The 24,415-nt window shown below is 35.9% G+C and overlaps 1 long non-coding RNA gene across 1 annotated transcript in view; it reads left to right on the top strand.

Annotated features, from left to right (window-relative positions):
• The first annotated feature begins 440 nt into the window (after nt 1-440).
• LOC135204143 (uncharacterized) overlaps nt 441-24,415 on the top strand; it is a 145,969-nt gene continuing 121,994 nt past the window's right edge. Inside the window, exon 1 of the long non-coding RNA XR_010312112.1 lies at nt 441-772. This is a non-coding gene — a long non-coding RNA (uncharacterized LOC135204143). The remainder of the gene's footprint in view (nt 773-24,415) is intronic.

Genomic DNA, 24,415 nt, shown 5'->3' with positions numbered 1-24,415 from the left:
ATTTATATATGTATTTTGTATGTATATATATATGTGTGTGTATGTATAGTTGATATTTTATATATTTATGAAATGGAACGTTACTTCATGTTGTGTATAGATATTTACTATACTTCGGGTTGCTTTTTTACACAAATGTGTTTAAACCGTCGCACAACTAGGAAATTATCAACAACAAGAAAACGATATTGTATGACGAACAAGAAAACTAGAACCTCGAACAGAAAGAACGAACTAGAGGCCTGTTATTTAGTAAATGAAGCGGCTCATTTCCCATCTCCAATTGATATAATCCAAAACATTTTGCCCAGAGAAACTTCGTCAGATTTCATTTGATTAGCAAGCTCTTAGAGACTTAGATGAATGTCTATCAAAACTTTCAGCTTTACTATTTATTTTCTAATTTCTATAAAAAAAAACTGGGGGTATCTTTACAGAGGTATGCACCGTACTACTGCTATTGTGACGTACTGGAGATCGAAGCCCTTTTTCAGAAGAGAAGACGAACACACCAGTGACACCACACCTGTTCGGAACTTCGGAAGTGTGATTAGCAGGAGGAACAGAAATACCCATCTCGGATTATCATTCAAGCCGGATTTTTTGCTTCATCCACGTTTTATGTTCTCCAGTGCGAAGCTGCATCATCTGTGGTAGCCCTGACAAGAGTTGCAAGGAGATAAATACGGCAGGTTTCCGAAAATCAACCTTGATGAGGTCTTGATGACTCAGAGGGACTGGAGGAAAATATGGCCGCCATGCGTTGCCGTCGGTGAGTACAATTTCGATTGAAAATGTATTTGGGGATTATAGGAATTTTTGGTAATTCTACAGAATAGTTCCGCACGGACTGCAAGAACGTAACCGCGGATACGACTTCCACTAGGGATTGGCGCGTTCAATGTATTTCGCCGTGTTTAGTACTGACCCCTGGAGGTTAATTACAGTCGTCCGAATAAATATTGCTTAAAATTCTTGTTCAGGAGGTAAAACTGCATACAAAAACCGCAACTGCCATAGTCTAGGCCGCCGCGGAATAGTCCCCTAGATCTACCGAATTTTGTTTCCCTTTTTTTCAGCTTATTCAAATATGGGGTACCACCTTATCCTACCCAAGGTCCTTTAAATATACTCGGCCGAGTATATTTAAAGGACCTTGAGTATATTTAAAAGACCTTGATCCTACCTGTTGTTCGTTTCGTACAAATCGTGTAGGTTAGTGGCAAGTTATCAGGCAGGTTACTACGTTCTGAGAGGTGGTCGAAGGTTAGAAATGTCCTGTTACTTTATTGAAAATTTGTCGGTTCCGAACCAAAGTTGTAGGAAGGGCCCGTTACAGTTTTGACGTCTGTCGTGATTGGTTTTGTAATTGAAATTCATGGTAGATCTAGGTAATAACTCTGCGTCGGGGATTTCTTTGTTAATTACAGTTTCCTGAAGCATCTGGGGTGCTTATCAAGATTTTACAGTTTTTTTTTTTTTTTTTTTTTTTTTTTTTTTTTTTGGGGGGGGGGGGGGGGCGGCTGTAATTAACCCACAAGAGCCAGTACTAAACGTTGTGAAATACATTTGACGCCCCAATCCCTAGTGGCTTTCTTAATAGCGGGACCGTTCCTTGGTTCGTGCGGAGTCGTTGCCTAGAATTATGTTCATTGCAGCAAATGCAGTGTACATGCAAGCAGTCGGTACCGTTTTCACTTTGTATATCAAACTTCTATTCTGGGATTTGAAAATTCGGTAATATATCACGTGGCATGAAACGAAATATACCGAACAGCGAAAGAACTTTATAATTTCTTTGCATTGAGAAAATTGGGCAAGCAGTCGGCGAATACATGAAAGCGGCGGTTCCTAGGACGGGTTCTATAGGGCGCTGTGTCCTAGGATAGTTTGCTAAGACACAGTCCTAGAGTGTTATGATCGATAGGATACTGATCCGTAGACAGCAGGAGAGTAGAGCCGTCAGTGCACCTCACATAGTGCATTGTAGGTATTCCTAAAGGGTAATTGCAACATACCTTCGTCCGCCTCCATTTTGCTGTCCAACCACTTTGGCTCCGTCTTTTCACTTGTCATATGAGCTGAGAGGCTGAAATTACCGCAGTGCTTGGCATCACAACTGACATTTATTGATTTATTCATTCATTCACGACAGAATTTTATTTTTTTTTTGCTGAAAAATATAGGGCGGTGTATGTGATGCAGTACAGTTCAGATAACTTCTGAAATTGATCGAAATAGGAGAAATTTACGGTGGTTTGTTTTTACGCTGAAAAGCTTCGTGGGAGCCCATGTTTGGTACCAGCCCCTATGGGGTTAAACTAAAAACGTTTATGGCCACCTAATAAAAAATAAATAAAATAACTGGGCATTTGGAGCTCGTGTCAAATTTTACATACGCTATTGCTAGTATCGCCACGTTCCTGTGTCCTAATACAACTATTATTCATTAATGTAACTTTCGTAAATAGATATTTAAAGACGAAAAGCAGAACATTTGACATTTTCACCATTTTTGGCATATTCATTTTGCCATAAGTTTGAATAAGTTCATGAAATTTATTGGATAGTAAATGTAAAAGGTTGGTTAGTACCCAGGTGGAGGTTAATTGTTGAATAGGTGGAGGTGTGGGGGGGGGGGGGGGGGGGGGGGGGGGGGGGGGAGGGGGTGCGGGTGGGGTTGCGAGCTACGGTGTTAACTGGTGTGAGGCGATAAACGATGATTGTTGCCGGAGCAAAAGTCCTAACCACTCTCTCTCTCTCTCTCTCTCTCTCTCTCTCTCTTCTCTCTCTCTCTCTCTCTCCTTTTTTTTTTTTTTTTTTTTCTTCCTCTTCCTCCTCCATCCTCCTGCCTCCCCTCCGACCTCTCCTCTCCTCCGTTTCCTCCTCCTCCAATCCCTCCTCCTCCTCATCCTCCTCCTCTTTCTGTTCTTCTTTTCTTCCAATCCATCCTCCTTTTCCCTCTCCTTTCCATTCCTCCTTTCCTTTCCCCCCTCCTATCCTTTCCCCCCTCTCCTATCCTCCTCCTCCTCTCTCTCCTTCCCTCTCTCTCCTCTCTCTCTCTCCTTTTTTTTTTTTTTTTTTCCTCCTCCTTTTCTCCCTCCTCTTCCTCCTCCCCCTCCTCTCCTCCGCCTCCTCCTTCCCCTCCTCCTCCTCCCCCCCTCCTTCCTATTTCTTGTTCCTTTCCCCCTTCCTTCCATCCATTCCTTTCCCCCCTTCCCTCCTTCCATTCCTCCTTCCTCATCCCCTACTCCTTTTCCTCCTCCTGTACCTCCTTCCCCTCCTCTTACTACCTTTCCCCCCTCCCTCCTTACCTCCTTTCCCCTCCTCTTACCCTCCTTTCCCCCTCCTCTTACTCCTTTCCCCCCTCCTCTTACTCCTCCTCCTCCTCCTCCTCTCTCTCTCTCTCTCTCTCTGAAATTAATTTCTTCGTTGGACTTCGGGAGCAGAGCAGAGCAGAGCCCAGAAGCAGCAGCAGCAGACTTAATTAGCAACGTCGGTCGTATCCATCGGAAACATAAAACAACCGTAACCGTTTCAATCAGCATTCAATAATTCGACCAGAATGAAAATTAGGGGAGAAGTCGTCGACAGTGTTGTTGATATGTTGTCCACAGTTCCCGGCCACCCCCATTCCTCCTTTTTTTAAACACATGTGAACGAAGGCCTGTTAAGGCGGAAAACTTGTCGAGAGGAGGGAAAGGGGGTAGGTGGGGGGAGGGGAGGGGAAGAGGGAAGGGGTTCTTTTAGTTATTCATAATATGCAGCCAGGTTTGTGAATTGTCGTCATTAGTATTGAACTATTAAGGGTATTGGAACAAGGACAGTCTTTTGAAAGGAGGAAAGGGTCTGTTCCAAATCGTTATCGTTACCATCATTTTATAGTTATTTTTACAACAGTTCTGCTTATGGAAAGTATTATTATTATAAGTATAATTTTGTTCGACTGGGTGGTATTCATACTGTGGGGTTCCGGGTTGCATCCTGCCTCCTTAGGAGTCCATTATTACTGTATAAGCTAAGAAGCCGTAACTTCCATAGCAAGTTTTCATGGGAATATCAAAATTGAAATGTCTTGTGGTATAGGAGGATATTTACAATTCCCTATCAACTGCATTTTTTCATATTTCAAGAAGCCATCTGTTATTTAATCCTTTTAACCAGGGAATAAAAGTACAGAATTCCTGCGCAAATGTACGCGCGTGTCATTGTCAGCTCTTGGAATTCACAGTACTGTACAAGGTAGCTGTGTTTGTAGTACTACTGTTGAGTAATTATATCCTATGATCATTTTTATATACACTTAAAACTGTTAGTTTTATAAATCACTCTGTGTAGCTATAATCTTTGAAGTGTAAATTATGTGTACTAAAATTCACAAGGCAACATATGTTGGTGCACATGTGCCAAATTGTGGGGACACGAATTCATCCTACAGCGTAGCTTCTGACGGAGGCGCGGCAGACCAGTATTCTCTTGATGACGCAACACTTTCCTATGAATTATGCAGAGTTTTTTGACTAGCTAAATTGTATGTGCTCAGCCTACCCCTCTAAACCTCTCAATTTTTCAAGTGATTTTCTCTCTCTCTCTCTCTCTCTCTCTCTCTCTCTCTCTCTCTCAGTTCTGTTGTGATTTTTTTTTTGCTTCAGTTTCATGTATGTACAGTTGACCCGTAAGGAAAAATCGTCATAGCTATTCGTTGCAACTTGAGGAATAACGGCACATACGAGTACTTTCAACTACACTCTTAATGGCCTTCTCTCTCTCTCTCTCTCTCTCTCTCTCTCTCTCGGTACCCGAGTATGAGTAACGGAAAGAGAGTAAACGAGGGAAGAGCGAAATATTGCTTTCTTTTAAGAGTTCGGCACTTTTCCAGAGCCCGTGGGATGTAAATAAATGGGAGTAAGGGCTCCGGTGTAACTAACGGGGTAATTTAAGAAAAGCTCTCTCGCCTGAAACAAAAACATAAATATTTGAGAGAGAGAGAGAGAGAGAGAGAGAGAGAGAGAGAGAGAGAGAGAGAGAGAGAGATGCTAGCCAGACGCTTGGCAATTTGAGATTCTTTCGAAAAAAGTGCTCGGCAAATAATAGCACTATCTTCGTTAATCGACCTAAAACAAAAGCATAATTATTTCAGAGAGAGAGAGAGAGAGAGAGAGAGAGAGAGAGAGAGAGAGAGAGAAAGTATTAAAGCAAACCATATACTTTCGCATATTTTGTAAAAAAAAAAAAAGGTACGCTGAAAATAATTCAACTAAATTCGTCGTTATTTGACCTAAAACTGAACCATATATATTTTTCAGAGAGAGAGAGAGAGAGAGAGAGAGAGAGAGAAAGCCAGCCCATCACTACGCGTTTATTTATTCATTTCTTGCCGTCTATACATAAAGTGGATAGGCCAAAATTCCCAACTATCTTAGCTGGAATGCTTTTTCCAGCACTGCACAATGGCATTTGGCACAGAGAGAGAGAGAGAGAGAGAGAGAGAGAGAGAGAGAGAGAGCCCATTGCTTTCGCGTACGCATGCGCACTGAAGTTCGTTTGGTTGAAGTGTTGTATCGGCTCGCTAGTGGACGTTTCGATTGTGCTCTTGTTTTGAAGTAATTCCAGATAGTCCAAATATCGAACCAATTACTAATATGATTTCTTTTCGCGAGTTTTAAATTGTTTTGGTGCTGTTACTATCAACACTGTTTCCAATAGTTTATTATAGTATAGTATGGTAGTAGGTATTGTAGGTATCAAATAATTACAAATTGGGATTAGTTTCAAAATCGTGTCTTTGCCTGTTAAGATAGCACTTTTATTTAAAGCGTCGGTTTTACTGATAACATAATATACTCGTGTATATATATATATATATATATATATATATATATATATATATATATATATATTTGTATGTATGTATGTATGTTTATAATATATATATATGTATTGTATATATATATATATATATATGTGATTATATATAGTATATAGTATGTATGTGTATAGTGTATATATATATATTATATTTATATATATATATATATAATATATATATATACATATATATTGTTATATATATATGTATATACATGTATAATTATATATATGTATATTATATAATATATGTATAAATGTATATATTATATATATATATGTATATATATATATATATATAGTATATATATATATATGTATATGATTATATATAAAATATGTATAATTATATATATATATATGTATATATATATATGTAATCTATATATATATATATATATTATATATATATATATATATGTATTATATATATATATATATACATATATGATATATATGTATATATATATATATATATATGTATATATATATATATATATATATATATATATATATATATATATATGTATATAATATATATAATATATGTATATATATATATTTATATGTATATATATAATATAATGTATATATATATATGTATATAGTATATATATATATATGTATATAATATATATATGTATATATATGTATATATATATATATATATATATATGTATTATATATATATGTAATAATATATATATATATATATATATAATATATATATATATATAATATCTATATATATATATATATATATATAATATATATATATATATATATTATATATATACACCATAATTAAGACACTACAAGCTGAGAAAGAAAGATATCCCGGAGAACAACATAATTATGCCGTCATTATTTCACGTGCAATTAAAACATTTCAGCATTTCATACAATACATATGAAATTAACCAGAAAATTATGGAAATGTACACAAGGTAAAAACTTTTGTCAAGACTTATAAATGCGCGCACTGGATAATTTATCTCGTTGAGAACGTTCTCTGGTATCACACTTATCCACTGCGTAGTTACATTTAACCTTTTCAGAAACTGGCCTTTACCGTCAGGTTCTCCTGTCCTCGTAAATAACTCGTTAACTATCTTACTTTAACAGAATCGTCATCGGATTCTTTCTCTTAGAGGGGTAGCGCCGCCGTCAGTGCACCTCACGCGGTGGACTACAGGCATTACGTTAAAAGGTTCTTGCAGCGTCCCTTCGGTCACCAGCTGCAACCCCTTTCGTTCCTTTTACTCCACTTCCGTTCTTGTCCTCTTTCTGCCATCTTACTTTCCATCCTCTCCTAACAATTGTTACATGGCGCAACAGCGAGGTTTTCCGCCTATCTACACCTTAAAAACTCAACCTGACATGATATAGTAGCTTCCCTTTCAGAGTTGGGTGACCTCACAGATCATAGCTCTTGGCCTTAGGCCTACATCTTTTTTTTATTTTATGCCATTCCATTCAGTCATCGAATTATGGATCAGCTTGATGGTTGATGCTCCCGGAAGAACTGGTTAATATAATTGAACAAAAAGAAAAAAAAATGAAACTAACAGGAACTGCTTTTTAGTCAAGAATAATAGGACAACCTCCTCAACAAAAGTCATAACCATTCCGACAAAAGCGTCATTCTGGAAACAAAACGTGCGAACATCAGGAAATAAAATTGTCTGTGAAAGCTTTGACCCCTGAAAAAAGATAGTAAAGGCCTAATCCCAAATATTGCCAATACAAGTGACTTATCCCACGAGACCGAAAGTAGCCAGTTACAACGGCTGCTTTTTGAGTTTTCAAATGGATTTTTTTCCCCATTTTTTTCCAGCCATACTTCTGCGCTGATATACCATGTTCATTTGCTTCAGCTATTATTCGTTAGGAGATTATTTCAGCCCGCTTATATTTAGATGTATTGGCAACATATCTCTGGAATGAATGAATGGATGATTTTGTTGCCGTTGACTATGATTTAACCTGATTTTGGTCCGAGGTCGTCGATGTATCGCGTTCTCTGTGAAAGAAGGTTCTCTGCGAAGTGGCGTTGGTGGAGGTATGTTCTAGACTTGTGGCTTCAACTTATTTATTATCACGGCCCCTCTAAAACGCAGTTTTTTCCTCCACTCCCCTTTGAATCTATAAGTAAAATTCCCTCTCAGATTTAAAGGACAATGAAAAAAGAAGAGAAAAAGAAGGGGTGTTATTATTCTTTTAGGAATGAATTAGCGAGATACTTGACACTGCTCCTTAGCTACTAGATCTTGAATGCCAGCGAGTACGCAACGTAGTCCCCTTCAACATTCAGCCTGTTAATATATTTGGTCTTGAGAGCAAAGAGCGTGGAAAATGCAGCTTCATAAAGATGCATGGATCCGAACGTGCTTACGATCCGAACGATCCAACTAGAGTAGTAGACTATAGGAAACTAAGTTATAAGGCGATATTTAGTAGCATTTTCTCCCATAAACTTCTGAATACTAGTTCCTCGCTCTTTTTAAGAGATTAACGGATATAATTAGAGAATTTGTTTTCTCAAGGTATCGCCCCCCCCCCCCCCCCCTGGAAATCGCTGAAGCCCCGCTTGGCTAGGGTTGGCACGCCCTCTAAGTTTGAGAACCACGGTTACAGACAGTATACTTTCTAGCGTCCGCAACTGTTACTTATGACTGTTACTTCCGCTGTTACTTACGCTGTTGCTTATAATTTGGTCTGAGAGTTTACCAGACTGCTTTCTCTCGCTTGGTTCTACTCGTGTGGGCTTGTTGTGCCATTAGTATAAGCCTAGGATTCACTGAAGCCCCTGGCATTAGTCGGTCACTACAGTTTTTACCTACGAATAATTGCATTAACTTGTGTCTTGGCAGTACCTACTTCACAACCACGATCAGTGAGAGAGAGAGAGTATCTTAAGGTTATTATTGGTTTGGTGCCCGAGGGATGAGAATCAATTTGTCGAGCCTATACAGGCCTTTTTTTTATTGAAATATATTTATAATCTGTATGCCTGGATCCGAGTATATATCTTTCTTTCTCTCATATGATTTCAGGGGTAAGCAAATATATAAATGAAAAATGCTATGAAGAATGATGACCTAAAGGAAAAGGAGGCACTTAAGAATGAAGAATTAATGTGTAAATAAGTGTGTGTGTGTGTGTGATACACACGTGTATGTGTGTCTGTGTATACACACATATATATATATATATATATATATATATATATATATATATATATATATATATATATAATATATATATATATATATATATATATATATATATATATATATATATAAGTCATATCACATTTCCGTGATTCATATACATATATCGAGCTACAATGTCCTTTAATATCTAATTCGCTCTACCTCGGAATTAATATATTTTCATATATGCTTAACCGAAGGGGAATTTTTTCTCGATAATAGATTTGCCTGGACCAGGGCGCGAACCTATGGATCCTTTCAAACCCAGGAACGTCAGTAGGTAACGCTTCACTGACGTTCCTGGGTTTGAAAGGATCCATAGGTTCGCGCCCTGGTCCAGGCAAATCTATTATCGAGAAAAATTCCCCTTCGGTTCAGCATATATGAAAATATATTAATTCCGAGGTAGAGCGAATTAGATATTAAAGGACATTGTAGCTCGATATATATATATATATATATATATATATATATATATATATATACATATAGTATACCTATATATATATACATATAGTATATCTATATCTATATATATATATATATATATATATATATATATATATATATATATATATATGACTGGTAAAAATGTTCTGTAACAACAGAATTCCATCTAATAAAAGGAGCCCATAAAAACACCAAAATGTAGAGAGAAAAGTACTATATTTCAGAGACTGCTGTCTCTCTCTTCAGGTATATGAATGAGAAAAGTTTACAGAAAAGGTGGTATTTATACCAAGAGATTCGTCCACAAGTAAGCCAATTATCAGCGGGGGTGACCTAAATTGGCTTACTTGTGGACGAATCTCTTGGTATAAATACACCTTTTCTGTAAACTTTTCTCATTCATATACCTGAAGAGAGAGACAGCAGTCTCTGAAATATAGTACTTTTCTTCTCTACATTTTGGTGTTTTTATGGGCTCCTTTTATTAGATATATATATATATATATATATATATAGTATATATATATATCTATATATATATATATATATATATATATATATATATATATATATAATATATATATATATATATATATATATATATATATATATATATATATATATATATATATATATATATATATATATACCATGTATGTTCAAATGGAATCCCTGTTGTCCACGAATCCGATGAAATCTTTGCGCGGAGACTGAACTGCACAAATACAATTATCTCCAAACACAAAAGGTGTTTTAGCTCTTGAATGCTTCATTGTAAAATGCCCACCATTTTACTCCGGGTATGCATAGAGCCCCAGGTGTGATCGTTCGAATGGACAATATATACATTTTAAGATTGTAAGGTTACGGAGGTTATAACGATAACATGTACTTTATCCGGCGTTTGTATCTGGCGCGGTATTTTTGTACTTGGTGGACAGGGCACGACTTGGCCGCTCGATCACTGTTGGTTGATTTATCGAATTCCTTTCGTTTTGCTTTCCTAATTTCTTTATATTTTATTTTACCTCTATGCGGGTTTATATGAACACGTACAGATACGTATATGTATATATATATATATATACACACACATATATATTTATATATATATATATATATATATATCCTATAGAATATACTATATATATATTTATATATATATATATATATATATATATATATATATCATATATATATTATATATATCTATATAATATATATATATAATATATAATATATATGTATAATATATATATTAATATAATATATATGTATACTATATAATATATATATATATATATATATATATACTATATATGTATATAATATAATATATTTAATATATATACTATAGTTATATATAATATATAATAATGTCTATGGTATTTATATATATATAATATTATATATATATATTTAATATATGATATATATATATATATTATGTATAATATATATAATATAAATATATATATGTATATATATGTATAATATATATATTATCTATATATATATATAGATATATATATATTATATAGTATATATATATATTATATATATATATATAGTATATATATATATATATATATATGATATATATATATATATTATATATATATATATATATATATTATCTATATCGTATATATTAAATATATTTATATACATACATACTCTAGACACGAAAAATGGCAGCTTTCAGGAGTCAGGAAACGAGAAGTAGGAAATGGGGAAGGACGATCGGTGTGTTATTCCAAAGCTCTCGATTTGTGTAAAATAGAACACTATTGGCTTACACGCATCACCAGAAGTTTTCAAATAAATTACACATGAACTTTAAGAAGATGAACGAGTGGCAAAAATTCAGTCTGAAAAAAATGAAAGTTATAACTTCGAATCTCACTTTTCCATAACGACATTAATTAGTTTGTCATGCAGAACAAATTAGCCTTTTTATGGCAGTGTATTTTTATTTTACTTTCCACGTTAATGCCATAGCGCGTTATATTTGCGTTCCTTTAACATATCATCAGCTATCCTATAGCTGCACTTGTACGCATCATGAAATATATCGAACATAAATCACATCTCATATGAATTGTTTCATGTATACCGCGATGCAAAATTACTTCCTGTGCTAATGCATCCATTGCGTCTAATTCACAATTCTTCAGTTGTCTCGACCCATAAAAAAAAAATTACGGCTGGTAACTTAGAGTCAAATCTGATACACATGTTCGTCCGGTTGAAATGGTCCCTGCTCTCTTGAAGGCCTTCAAGATTATTCATGAAATACTAAGGGTGAGATGTCCAACGGACACACGCTTAGTATGTTTTCCCTCCAGACATGACTACAACCGTAAAGTGAGAAGAAGAAGAAGAAGAAGAAGAAGAAGAAGAAGAAGACACCACCAGAAGAGGAGAAGAAGAAGAAGAGAAGAAGAAGAGAGGTAAGAAGGAAGAAGAAGAAGAAAGAGGAAAGAAGAAGGCCGAAGGAGGAGGAGGAGGAGGAGGAGGAGGAGGAACCGCCTCCTGCTTTTCATTTCAATCTGGCGGTGGAAGAGATTTCGAATTCCGTCTCGGTCTTCGGACTCCTGAAAAGCCTTTTCGTTATTCGAGGGGAAGGTGTGGACAGCACCCGGCCATGTCGCTGTTGGTGTTAGAAACTCCCCCGAGGGACCCCACCTTTTTTTTTTTCTTTTTCATTTTTAAAGAAAATGGCTTCGGGTCGAGGGAGGCAGGCGCTTGCATTTCCGAAAAGACCACGCACTGAAACACACACACACGTACATTCACACTCACACATGACTCTCATACACTTTATAAAAAAAAATCCCGTTTACACGTCACTCCAACAAAACAGAAAATATCGACTTAACAAGATTTCGGGCTGACATCTGTGACGCTGGCTGCTGTTTGAACAACAACAATGTTCCAGCAGTCAGCGTCTTCAAAAAGGATGAGACACCAACACGATAATGTAAATATCAGAATACCAATACCAGTCGAGGTATCAATTCATAATTACTGTATGTCTAGGAAATGTATTGTGATGTATTTTGATATTTTTCTCATCTCTGCCAAATGCCAGGGCCGAATAACTAGCATTTTCCCTGAAGGAAAAAAAAACATACGTAGGAAAGGGACTTACTCTTTTATATACAAGTGGTCGCTCAAGCTTGAACAGAAGCCTCTGGTGTATATAGATAATTATGATAATAATACTAATAAATAATAGTAATAATAATACTAACGCATTAAGCCCCACTCCGAGAAAAGCTTGCAGATTCGTAATGGGAGCAAATAAGTGGAAATCGGTCTAGTGATTAATTTGCTTAAATCCAGGTACGTAATCTGGCGTCGGGGAACCAAGGCCTCCGGGGATGGGGGTGTCTGAGGGGGAGGGGGGAGACATCGTTGATGGGGTGGGGGTGGATGGCGCTGGAATTACAGACACCAGGCTCGGCTCTGGATGTCCCCCCTACGTTGCCTCCCCTTAGTTAAATAAACATCAACTCTTAGCGCCGGCGATTTTGTTCTTCGGAAGGAGCGGTTCGACATTTATAAAGGCGAGTTCCACCAGCGGCGTATTTCACTTCGAACTGTTTTGAATTCTTGATGGCCTGATCTGACGGGGGATTTCAGTGCCAAGGAAGAAATAATTTCCCGCAATAATTTTATTGGCATGCGTCCTGAGAGAGAGAGAGAGAGAGAGAGAGAGAGAGAGAGAGAGAGAGAGAGAGAGAGATGAGAATATGAATACGAACAAATGTAACAAAAGGTCATAGTCAGAAAGAGATCTAGCCTTACAAGTGTCAGCGTGGAAAACAAATGAAGCGCGGAGGAAACTTTTTCAAAAGGCTGGGGTTGAGAGAATGTCAGAAGTGAGGTAAATTTGTGTGTGAGGAGAAAACATGAAGGAAGAGCATCTTATTGTATTCTGTAACTCTTCTGGATTTGTTTGCTGTTTTTAAGAAATATTTACTCTTGGTTTTCGAGCCCTCGTTCCCCGATGGAAAAGGGCTTGGGTTAATCCAACAGACATGAGAGATGCTGTGACGTCATCAGGCTTCATATAACCCTTTTAAAGAGGTGGTGGTGCTTTCTCTATACACCCCTACGTTCAAAAGCGTTGTACGTACAGTGGTCTAAGTGTTCTAACTAATACGAACCGTCTATTTGTGTTTAGAAATAGATCATCCATGCGATCATCGTGTAAACATTCTTAGATATGAGGTCATCAGCACGTGAGGAATCCTCATTAATAGCTCCCATCCACTTCCGTGGATTGATTTAATGATTTATGCAACTTGACGTTTCAGTGACTACACACCCGCGCAAAAAATCAAGGGGGCGTGAATTCGCTTAGAGAGCTTTCGAAAAATGAATTGCTGTATGTAATTATTGTTAGGCGAAAAAAACCTATTCATTGTATATCTAGCAAGCTATTTGGAGTAGCCTAAGAAAACGGTGTATGGCCGAAAGTGCTCCAGTGCTTGGGTTGATAGTCTAAATGTCACAAAACTTTAATCACTTACTCCTTTTATGAAAAAAAGAATAAGATAAGATAAAAAAGCTACACGCTTTTTTTTTTTTTACAAGAAAAGGAGGCAGTTTTTTTTATTTAAAAAAATGAAAATAAAGCTACGTTTTTTTTTTTTTTTACAAGGAGAGGAGTTTTTTTTCCTTATGAGTAGTAAACGTAAGGATTTCTTTCACCACTCACGTAGGTCACAGGAAGCAACAAAGAAAAAAACTTCACTGACCAAAAACCATCGCCTAAACTAAGCAATCTGACGCCCGCAAAAAATAAACCACCTCACATCAGTCGGAAGGCCCAACGTTGTTCAAATTAAGAAATCACACACTCCCGCACATATATGTGTGTACGTATATATATATATATATATATATATATTATATATATATATATATATATATATATATATATATATATATATATATATATATATATATATATATATTACTTTGGGAAAGGAACATATCTTGAATGCAATCTCTGCTGCGCTGAAATCGGGACAGAATCCGTCGAACTGAAGAAATCGCTTTTATGTTTGGAAATATCTCTTGAATATTTCCAAGACTTGCCTCGCGCGCAGAACTGCGGTAAATGTTTCGCTCTGTGCCTAGTGGACAGACGGAAAGTGAAGTTGAAAGCGAGCATTCTCTGGCAAAAACGGTCTTGCATAATTGATAAAAAATTTGTTATACATAGGAGTACCTGAAGACCTTTAAAAGTCTTATTATACAGAGGATTACCTTAAGACCTTTGTAAGTTTTATTATACATAGTAGCTGAAGACCTTTAAAAGTTTTATTATACAGAGGAGTACCTTAAGACCTTTGTATGTTTTTTTATACATAGTAGCTGAAGACCTTTAAAAGTTTTATTATGCATAAGAGTACCTGAAGACCTTTATAAGTTTTATTATGCATAGTAGCTGAAGACCTTTATAAGTTTTATATGCATAGGAGTAGCTGAAGACCTCTATAAGTTTTATTATACATAGTAGCTGGAGACTTTTAAAAGTTTTATCATAAATTATACATAGGAGTGGATGAAGATCTTTATAAGTTTTGTTATACATAGGAGTAGCTGAAGACCTTTATAAATTTTATTATACATAGGAGAAGCTGAAGACCTTTAAATGATTTATTATACATAGGAGTAGCTGAAGACTTTTAAAGTTCTATTGTACATAGGAGTAGCTGGAGACTTAAAATTTTTATTGTACATAGGAGTAGCTGAAGACTTTCAAAAGTTTTATTGTACATAGGAGTAGCTGGAGACTTTCAAAAGTTTTATTATACATAGGAGAAGCTGAAGACCTTTATAAATTTTATTATACATAGGAGAAGCTGAAGACCTTTAAATGATTTATTATACATAGGAGTAGCTGAAGACTTTTAAAGTTCTATTGTACATAGGAGTAGCTGGAGACTTTTAAAATTTTTATTGTACATAGGAGTAGCTGAAGACTTTCAAAAGTTTTATTGTACATAGGAGTAGCTGGAGACTTTTAAAAGTTTTATTATACATAGGAGTAGCTGAAGACCTTTATAAGTTTTATTATACATAGGAGTAGCTGAAGACCTTTATAAGTTTTACACCTTTCAAACCTTTCACTGTCAATTTCCATTTCAGTTCTGAATGACCTCGTAGGTATCCCAGAACTTGGCCTTTGGCCTAAGTCCTATATTCTGTTCCTTAATTTTATTGACATGTGGTAACTTCGGTAACTGTTTTAGGATACGTTGATGTAAATGGCATCGAACAATTTAACCATTTTTCGTTGCTACGTACCACAGTAAACTTTAGCACAACTACATCTATGCTGATTTTAACTCTTTTCATGCTGTTTATCATTAATATTCAAAATATCGCGAGAGACTTGCGTGATAAAAATCCACACTTATGTAAATAAATTGTGCTTAAATGCAAAAGTGGCGGTCGAAAGTCTTTGATTTTTCCTTAGCATATTAATGTAACACATTTTTGTCATTGTGGGTTTTTATATACACTAGCAAACTTACCCATCTACGATGGGTGATAAAATACGGGTGCAGAAGTGAAAAATTTATATGTACTATTTGTTCAGCAATATTAAAATAAGGGCGATTTTTATACATGCCTACTACAGAACCTCTTTGTACACAATATTATCAGTTTATCCACAACTTAATTTCAAGTTGGCAGAGTCAGTTGCTCTGCTCATCGCCACATACAGTTGGCCATGCGTGAACATAGGTGACGGCAGAAACACACCAACACGATCCAAAGTCTGGCCCTGCGACTTGTTTGCAGTGAATGAGAAGGCCAGGTTGAAGGGAAACTGCCTACGCCGTAACTGGAACGGAAACTGGTTGTCCGAAGGCATCAGAGGAATCCAGGGGATGAACAGACGTTTGCCGGTGTGAGGGCCCGTTGCTATCACTGCTTCGATGACGTGGGAGTTTAGGTCCATAACGGTGTACCTCGTTCCGTTGCAATGTCCATTGGCAGGATCGAAATTCAGAAGTAACATTACCGGGCAGTACTTCTTCAACGTTATTTTGTGCACTGGCAGTCCCGATGGATTTAAGTTATTCAAAAAATCTTGCGGATATTGATGACAATTTTCATCATCTATTGTGTCCGAGCTGAAATATTCGCGACTTTCTCCGGGGAAGTTGTACAGAAATTATGTATAAAAATTCGTAAAATAACTAAGTCTACGGGAATAACCAGCCTCATTTCACGGCCAGAAACAGCTCCGTTTCAGGGAATCCCTTCTCACCCCCACCCCCTACAAGGGAGGGGGGTAGGTTGGATGAAACCCCATTACAAACCATCTTAGGGGTCCCCACCATAACCCTGCCAAGTTTCATGCCCATCTGACCAGCCATTTGGCCGTGATTGAATGACAGACACAGACATTACGCCCATTATAGTATGATTATATTATTATTGCTAATACAATTGGTGTTTACGTCCGCGTTGTTTTAGTACTTTTCATGCTGCAATTATCATTAATATGATAATTAGTCGGTCGTTTTGAGAAATAACTCTGACTAAACTTACGCGAACAACAAAATCCAGTTAAATGTCATTAATAAATATCATTAATGAAAGTCCGCTATTGTGAGAAATAACTCAACAACAAAATCCAGTTAAATATTTCCTCTTGAAGCGATGCAGAAAACGCGACATCATAAAAGTTCCGGCAACAACTGTAAAACCTTCGGAGAAGCTGTAAATTTCAGAATGGGTCTCTGTATCCACTTCTTGGAGAAGGGAGACCCCCCAATCTAGGTAGCCCCTTCCCCTGAAGTCCTCCAGTTTCGGTGGTGTCCCCTCCCTTCCACCCTATACCACCCCTGACCTGTTCCTAAACGACCTAAACACACGTTGCCCCGTAAAAAATAAGAAAGAAGAGGAAGAAGAAGAAAAAAAAGGCCAACCTTTTCATAACTCAATTTACACTTTATTGGGTTGACTCTGGAGACGAACGGTTGATCGACCAATCACAAGGGTTGGGTTGAGAAGTTTTTATCTTTTTTTTTTCTCCTGCTGCCAATCAGAAGACGCCGTTGGTGCACGTACTGTCTCGTCCAATCAAAAAGCACTTTGGGTTTTGCTCCCTGCGTCAGCTAAAAGTGATTAACGACGCGACCCCCTACCCCCAATCCCGCACCCATCCCCCAGAGGCGTTTTGCTTGCAAGCGGGATTCCGAATTGCCTGTAGGTGTCACACTTGGTCCGGCAAGTCTCACCCCTTTTCCTTATAGGCTCTCTCTCTCTCTCTCTCTCTCTCTCTCTCTCTCTCTCTCGTTCGAATTAAAATTTATTATCTGTTCAGGATTACAATCTTGCTAATATATTGACCGTTTTACGGCCATTTACGTAGTGCTCAAGACAGTGGTCAAGTAAAAGGCTAAGAAGTGGGCAAGGGGTCGAAGGGACAAACACCCTTTAATGTCTACAGTGCGCCAAATGCGTTGCACTGAAGGCCCTATCCCACTACGGGGCGCTAACGTATTGGCGAATATTTCTGTGGAAATTCCACACCAGTAAGTTATACTAAATTGTATTGCATTTGATAAGCGATTGTAATCGCGTAACAGTAAAGTGGGGGACGGGGTTAGGTGCGGCTGGGGAGGTAGGTGGTTAGAGTTGAATTATTCCACCAAATGCTCAAAGAATTCTCCTAACATTACGCTTCCCTTTAGCGTAACATACGCAGGGGGACCTAAAATGACGCCCGATATTCCAGTGCCGTTGCCCAAACCCCGCTCTGAAGATCTGAATAACGCAGCAGCATTAGCCAGTCATTAGCCAGTCACAGAAAACCAATCCGAGCGCGGCGTCAGAGACCCACCGAAGTATTGTACAAAATCCCGTTTTCCAATTCGTGGAAAGGTAGTTTACAAACCACCCAATCTGGGAATAACATTTGTGAAAACGATCTGTTGTTCCACGAAATTTATTTTCTTTTCGACACTGTAGTGTCATTTTGACACGAGTGCATTTGTGTGACATTATAGTGGTTTTTTTTTGACTCATTGTGGTTTGTTTACTAGTATAGCGGCTGTCCTTATTTTTTTACTTTTCACAATATAGTGGTTTTTTACACTGTAGCGGCTTTTTTCATAAGCGATTTTTTTAACACAATAGTGGCTTTTTATACTATAGTGGCTTTTTTGACACCATAACGGCTTTTTTCACAATATAATGGTTTTAACACTATAGTGGCTTTTTTGACTATAGCTGCTTTTTTCACTATAGTGGTTTTTTACACTATAGTGGCTTTTTTGACACTATAGTGGCTTTTTTGACACTATAGTGGCTTTTTTTACAATATAGTGGCTTTTTTCACAATATAGTGGTTTTTACACTATAGTAGCTTTTCCCACTATAGTGTCTTTTTACGCTATAGTGGCTTTTTGACACTGGCGGCATTTTTCACAATATAGGTTTTTTTTTTACACTATAGTGGCTTTTTACACTATAGTGGTTTTTCTGACACTATAGCTGCTTTTTTCACAATATAGTGTTTTTTATACTATAGTGGATTTTACAGTATACGTAGTGGCTTTTTGACATTATATTGGTTTTTTTGACACTATAGTGCCTTTTTGATACGAGTGGTTTTTTGACACTATAGTGGCTTTTTGACACTGTAGTAGCTTTTTGACACTATAGTGCCGTTTTGACACTACTGGTTTTTTTGACACTATAGTGCCTTTTTGACACTATAGTGCCTTTTTTGACACTATAGTAACTTTTTTTGATACTATACTGCTTTTTTGACACTAAAGTAGCTGTTTTGACACCCTAGTTGGTGCGAGCAGAACTGCTGACCTCTCAAAATTCTGCCTTCGTCGGTTCCCCTTGATCATTAGATGATGAAACAAGTGGTGGAAAAAAAAAATGTTCCGCCACACCCGAAATAAAACGGCTCTAGTTTTTCTTTGAAAGATTAAAGGCTTACGATACATGTATATATATATATATATTATATATATATATATATATATATATATATATCTATATATATATATATATGTATATATATATATATATATATATATATATATATATATATATATATATATATATATATATATATATATAGTATATATATATACTATATGCTATATATATATATATATATTATATATATATATATATATATATATATATATATATATATATATATATATACATATATATATATATATGTATATATATATATATATATATATATATATATATATATATATATATATATATATATATATATATATATACATATATATCATATATATATATATATTATATATATATTATATATATATTTTATGTATATTATATATTTATATATATATATTATATATATATATACATATAGATATATATTATATATATATATATATATATATATCTATATATATATATATATATATATATATATATATATATATAATGCATATACATATATATACAAACTGTCGACTAGACCATTCTGTATAAAGAGAAAAATATGAAAGTTGTTAACAATTTTACTGTTCAGCTGAGATTATGGGGTACATTGAGAATACTGCAGTGTCCACAAAGTTGACAAAGAGAATAGAAAATAAGCTAAATTCTGTTTTAAAAAAAAAAAACTTGCAGTGGCTCTCTGGAGTCTTTCCACCTAAGTAGCTCTCCGGAGTCTTTCCACCAAGTCCCAAGCAGCTAACGACCACACTGTCAACTGACCAGCTGCTTATAGCTTTTATTATTAATATGATTATTGTTAGAAAATCCACAATCATATATTAAAACATATATATATATATATATATATATATATATATATATATATATATATATATATACTATATATATATATAATAATTTTTTTTTTTTTTTTTAATGTATGATTGTGGATTTTTTAACAATTTGTTTTCACAAGACTGTGAATTTCTTAACAATATTATTGTTATTATTGTAATGTGCAGCTCACCAGTCATCTATAACCCAGAATTCAGAGCGATGGAAGTTAATAATGATTCTGAGGTTCAGTCGACTACAAAATAATGTTCTTGGCCAACAAGAAATTCTAAGCGCCTACTATGAGATTCAGGGCCTCTGTAACACGGTTTTTTCGCAATAACTTTTTATCTATGCATTTCATAAATATAACTCTTATTCAGAATACATATTATATCTACACATAAATTTTGACTGTATTCTGCATTACGTAGGTTGAATAAATTTGGTACTTATAATGTAAAAAAAGACTTTTTTGAAGACGGGCCAACTTACTCAGAGAAAAGGTTTCGAACGCAAAAAAAAGACTTTTTTGAAGACGGGCCAACTTACTCAGAGAAAAGGTTTCGAACGCACTCGTTACGTAACTTATGACATCATTTCTTCCCTCTTTCTCGATGGATGATTGGCTATACGTAACGAAGGCTAAACCTCTGGCAACAATGACATACAAATTTAAATACAAGCAAAGCAGTACACCTTTATGAACTCTGGAACCTCTCCATTGATAATTATCATAATGAACAAACCAACAAAATATGTTAATAAATACAAAAACACTTCGATTATCAGTCTAACTCCCAAAATAGGTTTCCTAAGAAATTACAGTCTACTTTATAGGTCACAATCAGATTGACAAGATGTAGGGAATAGTTGGTAATTTTCAAAAACATAGTAGACATGCTTGATTTGATAACTGCTATATCCAATGTCAAACAATTTTTATTTATTGGCTATCTACCTATTTACTGAAAAAAAAAATAGCAGGTACCGTATATTGACTTTAAACCTTCACCAATAATTATCGTCAGAATGATGACTTCATGAGGCTCCACCCACTTTCGCCTCGTTATAATTCAGGATAACACTGAAGGCTACCATGGACATTGTTTGGATTAGAAAATTTAACTTTTGGCTATAAAAACTAATTTCTCGAGTAGTTGTAAGAAGTGCTAAATGATCCTCAAGAATCCCAGCAGTTCGCCTAAACGTTTAATTCATCTATATTACTGCTATACTGTTGCAGCATTACTGCTACAGTAGTATTACTACGCTAGCACTGATTCCCCACCCGTATCTATGTATCGTTCCGCCATTCATAAAGTCTTTGGGTTTCAGAGCCGATGGAGTTTCTGTCTAGTGGATGGGCGGGGCAACATTTCGTCAAAAGGTGTGTTTACTTTGCTTACGTAATGAATGTTTTTCGACTCTTGGCTCGTAATCATTGGCCATGGCGTCGGCTAGATCATTTTTACTCTATAAAAATTGAAACTATCGGGTTTAGGTTATTGATAATGCTGACAAAATTTGTGTGGTTGTAACATATACATATGTCAACTTTCAGCTACACCCGATGCTTTGGCAAGGAGAAAAGTCCAAAAAACCGTGTTACTGAGACCCTGAATCTCATAGTAAGTGACGTGGTTGGTATGGTGTTGGCGTGCCACCTCGGTGGCCGCGAGTTCGATTCTCGAGCATTCCATTGAGGAGTGAGGGATATGTATTTCTGGTGATAGAAGTTCACTCTCGACGTGGTTCGGAAGTCACGTAAAGCCGTTGGTCCCGTTGCTGAACAAACACTGGTCCCAAAGCAACGTAAAAACACCATACAAACAAACAAAAAAAGTTCTACAGCAAAGAATTATCGGACGTTATTCGATAATCCATTAATCGTTTTCAGAGTCATCTTCTATTTCCTAGTGAATAAAAAATAAAAAAACAGTAACCTCAGTATATATTTGATAATATCGGTTGCAATTCCTCACTTAATGAAAAATATCCTCACTTGCAAAAAGGGAGGTTCCACTCGACGAACGTTCCTTGCTTCCAACACGTGCCGAGGTCGTACGCAAATAAGTATGAATTATCATGAAAGATTCATCGTATGCAAAACACACACACAGGCTGCTGGAAGTTGCTGGATTTTCGTTGACGATTTCAAAAATTTTGCGGTCGAAATTCAGTACTGGACCCACATTAGTTATGTAATAGTTGGAAATAAGATTTCACTGGTAATCCAGAGATTGTCTCCCTATTCGACCTATTCTACTCCAACGTCCACCCTGTAGGGGGTATGTGTCGTCAGTGCACCACACGCGTTGCACCGTAGGCATTATTACTTAAGATTCTTTACAGCGTCCCTTCGTGTCCTAGCTGCAACCCCTTTCGTTCATTTTAATCTACCTCCGTTCATATTATCTTAATTCCATCTTACTTTTCACCCTCTCCTTAGAAGTGTTTCATAGTGCAACTGCTTTGAGGTGTCATCCTTGTTACGCATTTTAAACTTTTTGAATGTTTCCCTCCAACCACTGAATGACCGATAGTCTTGGCGCTTAACCTTTGGCCTATATTCTATATTTAATTCCATTCCATTTCACTACAACTTTCATATGATTACTTAACTTGACTCTGCACTTGCAGTCTTATGGATTAATGCTTTATAACTTATAATACTGATATTTCTTCATACCGAAAAAAGTTTTTAAAAAATATAAATAAAAACTGAGGTACCTCCTTCCAAATTTTGAGAAAATTTGGGATTAGGTGTAATAAGGTCTTAAGGAAGTGATCGACAGGGTAGCTTGTTTCCGTACCATTGATTTAAAATGACTATTGATTTAACATTCGTCATTTTAACTTCGAAGAAACGAAGTCTAGAGAAACTTCAAAGGGGCTTCATCCATTCCTTTCTCCGCGAACTTCTTTAGCAGATTATATTGACCTTAATATTGATTTTGACACAAGAGTCTCACAGGATGACGGATGATGAAAGTAGCTAGCTATTTGCTTCTAGTTATGTTCGACAACAAAAGGTGTCGCTTGTAGTAATATTGTTAGAAAGTATACTTGAATGAACACCAATTTTTAATCCAACCTCAACTTACTGAGGTGTAGGTTCATTTCCGGTTCCTGACTAAAGATGCTCTTGATTTGTTGGTTAGTATTATTTTTTACCGTTTATACTTATAGATCATCTTGACTGTGTACAAGACTAAAACAAGCAAAAAAATGTGTCCAAGTTTCTTCGGCGTAATTTAGTTTTCTGTCCTGTATATATAATGGTGTATGAGCCGCGGTCCATGAAACTTTTCAGCCACAGCCCGGTGGTTCCCTATGTTGTTGTTTAACCTTAACCTCAAATAAAATTTAAAAAACTACTGAGGCTAGAGGGCTGCAATTTGGTATGTTTCGTGATTGGTGGGTGGATGATCAACATACCAATTTGCAGCCGTCTAGCTTCAGTTTTAAGGATTGAGGGCGGACGGAAAAAAATGTAAACGGACAGACAAATAGCCATCTCAATAGTTTTCTTTTCGAGAAAAAAAAAAAAAAAATCAAAGAAACTGAACAAGTAACGGAGAGGTATTTCCTCTCCTGGAACTTCCACAGGTCTCCCGAACGAAGAAATTCCAGTGGAAATTCACGTTCACAAAACACTTTTTTTTTTTTTTTTTTTATGAAGCGATCTAAGGCGAATTTCGAGTCAAATAACCGTGCAGGAAACGTCAAAAACATCCCTCGAGAACACGGGGAAACAAACGTTCCTCCTAACTTTCAAATACACTGACATTACGCTTTTCGGCTCAAAGAAACCCGGCCGGGTAAAATAAAAAAAAAAAAAATTGAAAAAAAAGAAATTGGGTTTATAAATCCTTTATTCCGTCTGCAAGATTGCTGCTACGATTCCCTCGTTGTTGCAAGAGGCATTGTCGAGATTAGATTGCAGTGTTTTCGAGACATCGAATTTTGTAACAGACTACAAGAGATATTTGTAAAAAAAGAAAAAATCTAAAAAAAATAATCGAAATAAAAACTGATCTTCTCGACCGGTTTGAATATTT

The sequence above is a fragment of the Macrobrachium nipponense genome, chromosome 44 (assembly GCF_015104395.2).
Source record: "Macrobrachium nipponense isolate FS-2020 chromosome 44, ASM1510439v2, whole genome shotgun sequence".
In the NCBI taxonomy this organism is placed as follows: domain Eukaryota; kingdom Metazoa; phylum Arthropoda; class Malacostraca; order Decapoda; family Palaemonidae; genus Macrobrachium; species Macrobrachium nipponense.
The sequence above is the reverse complement of the archived record's forward strand: the minus strand, read 5'-3'. Positions and strand labels throughout refer to the sequence as shown.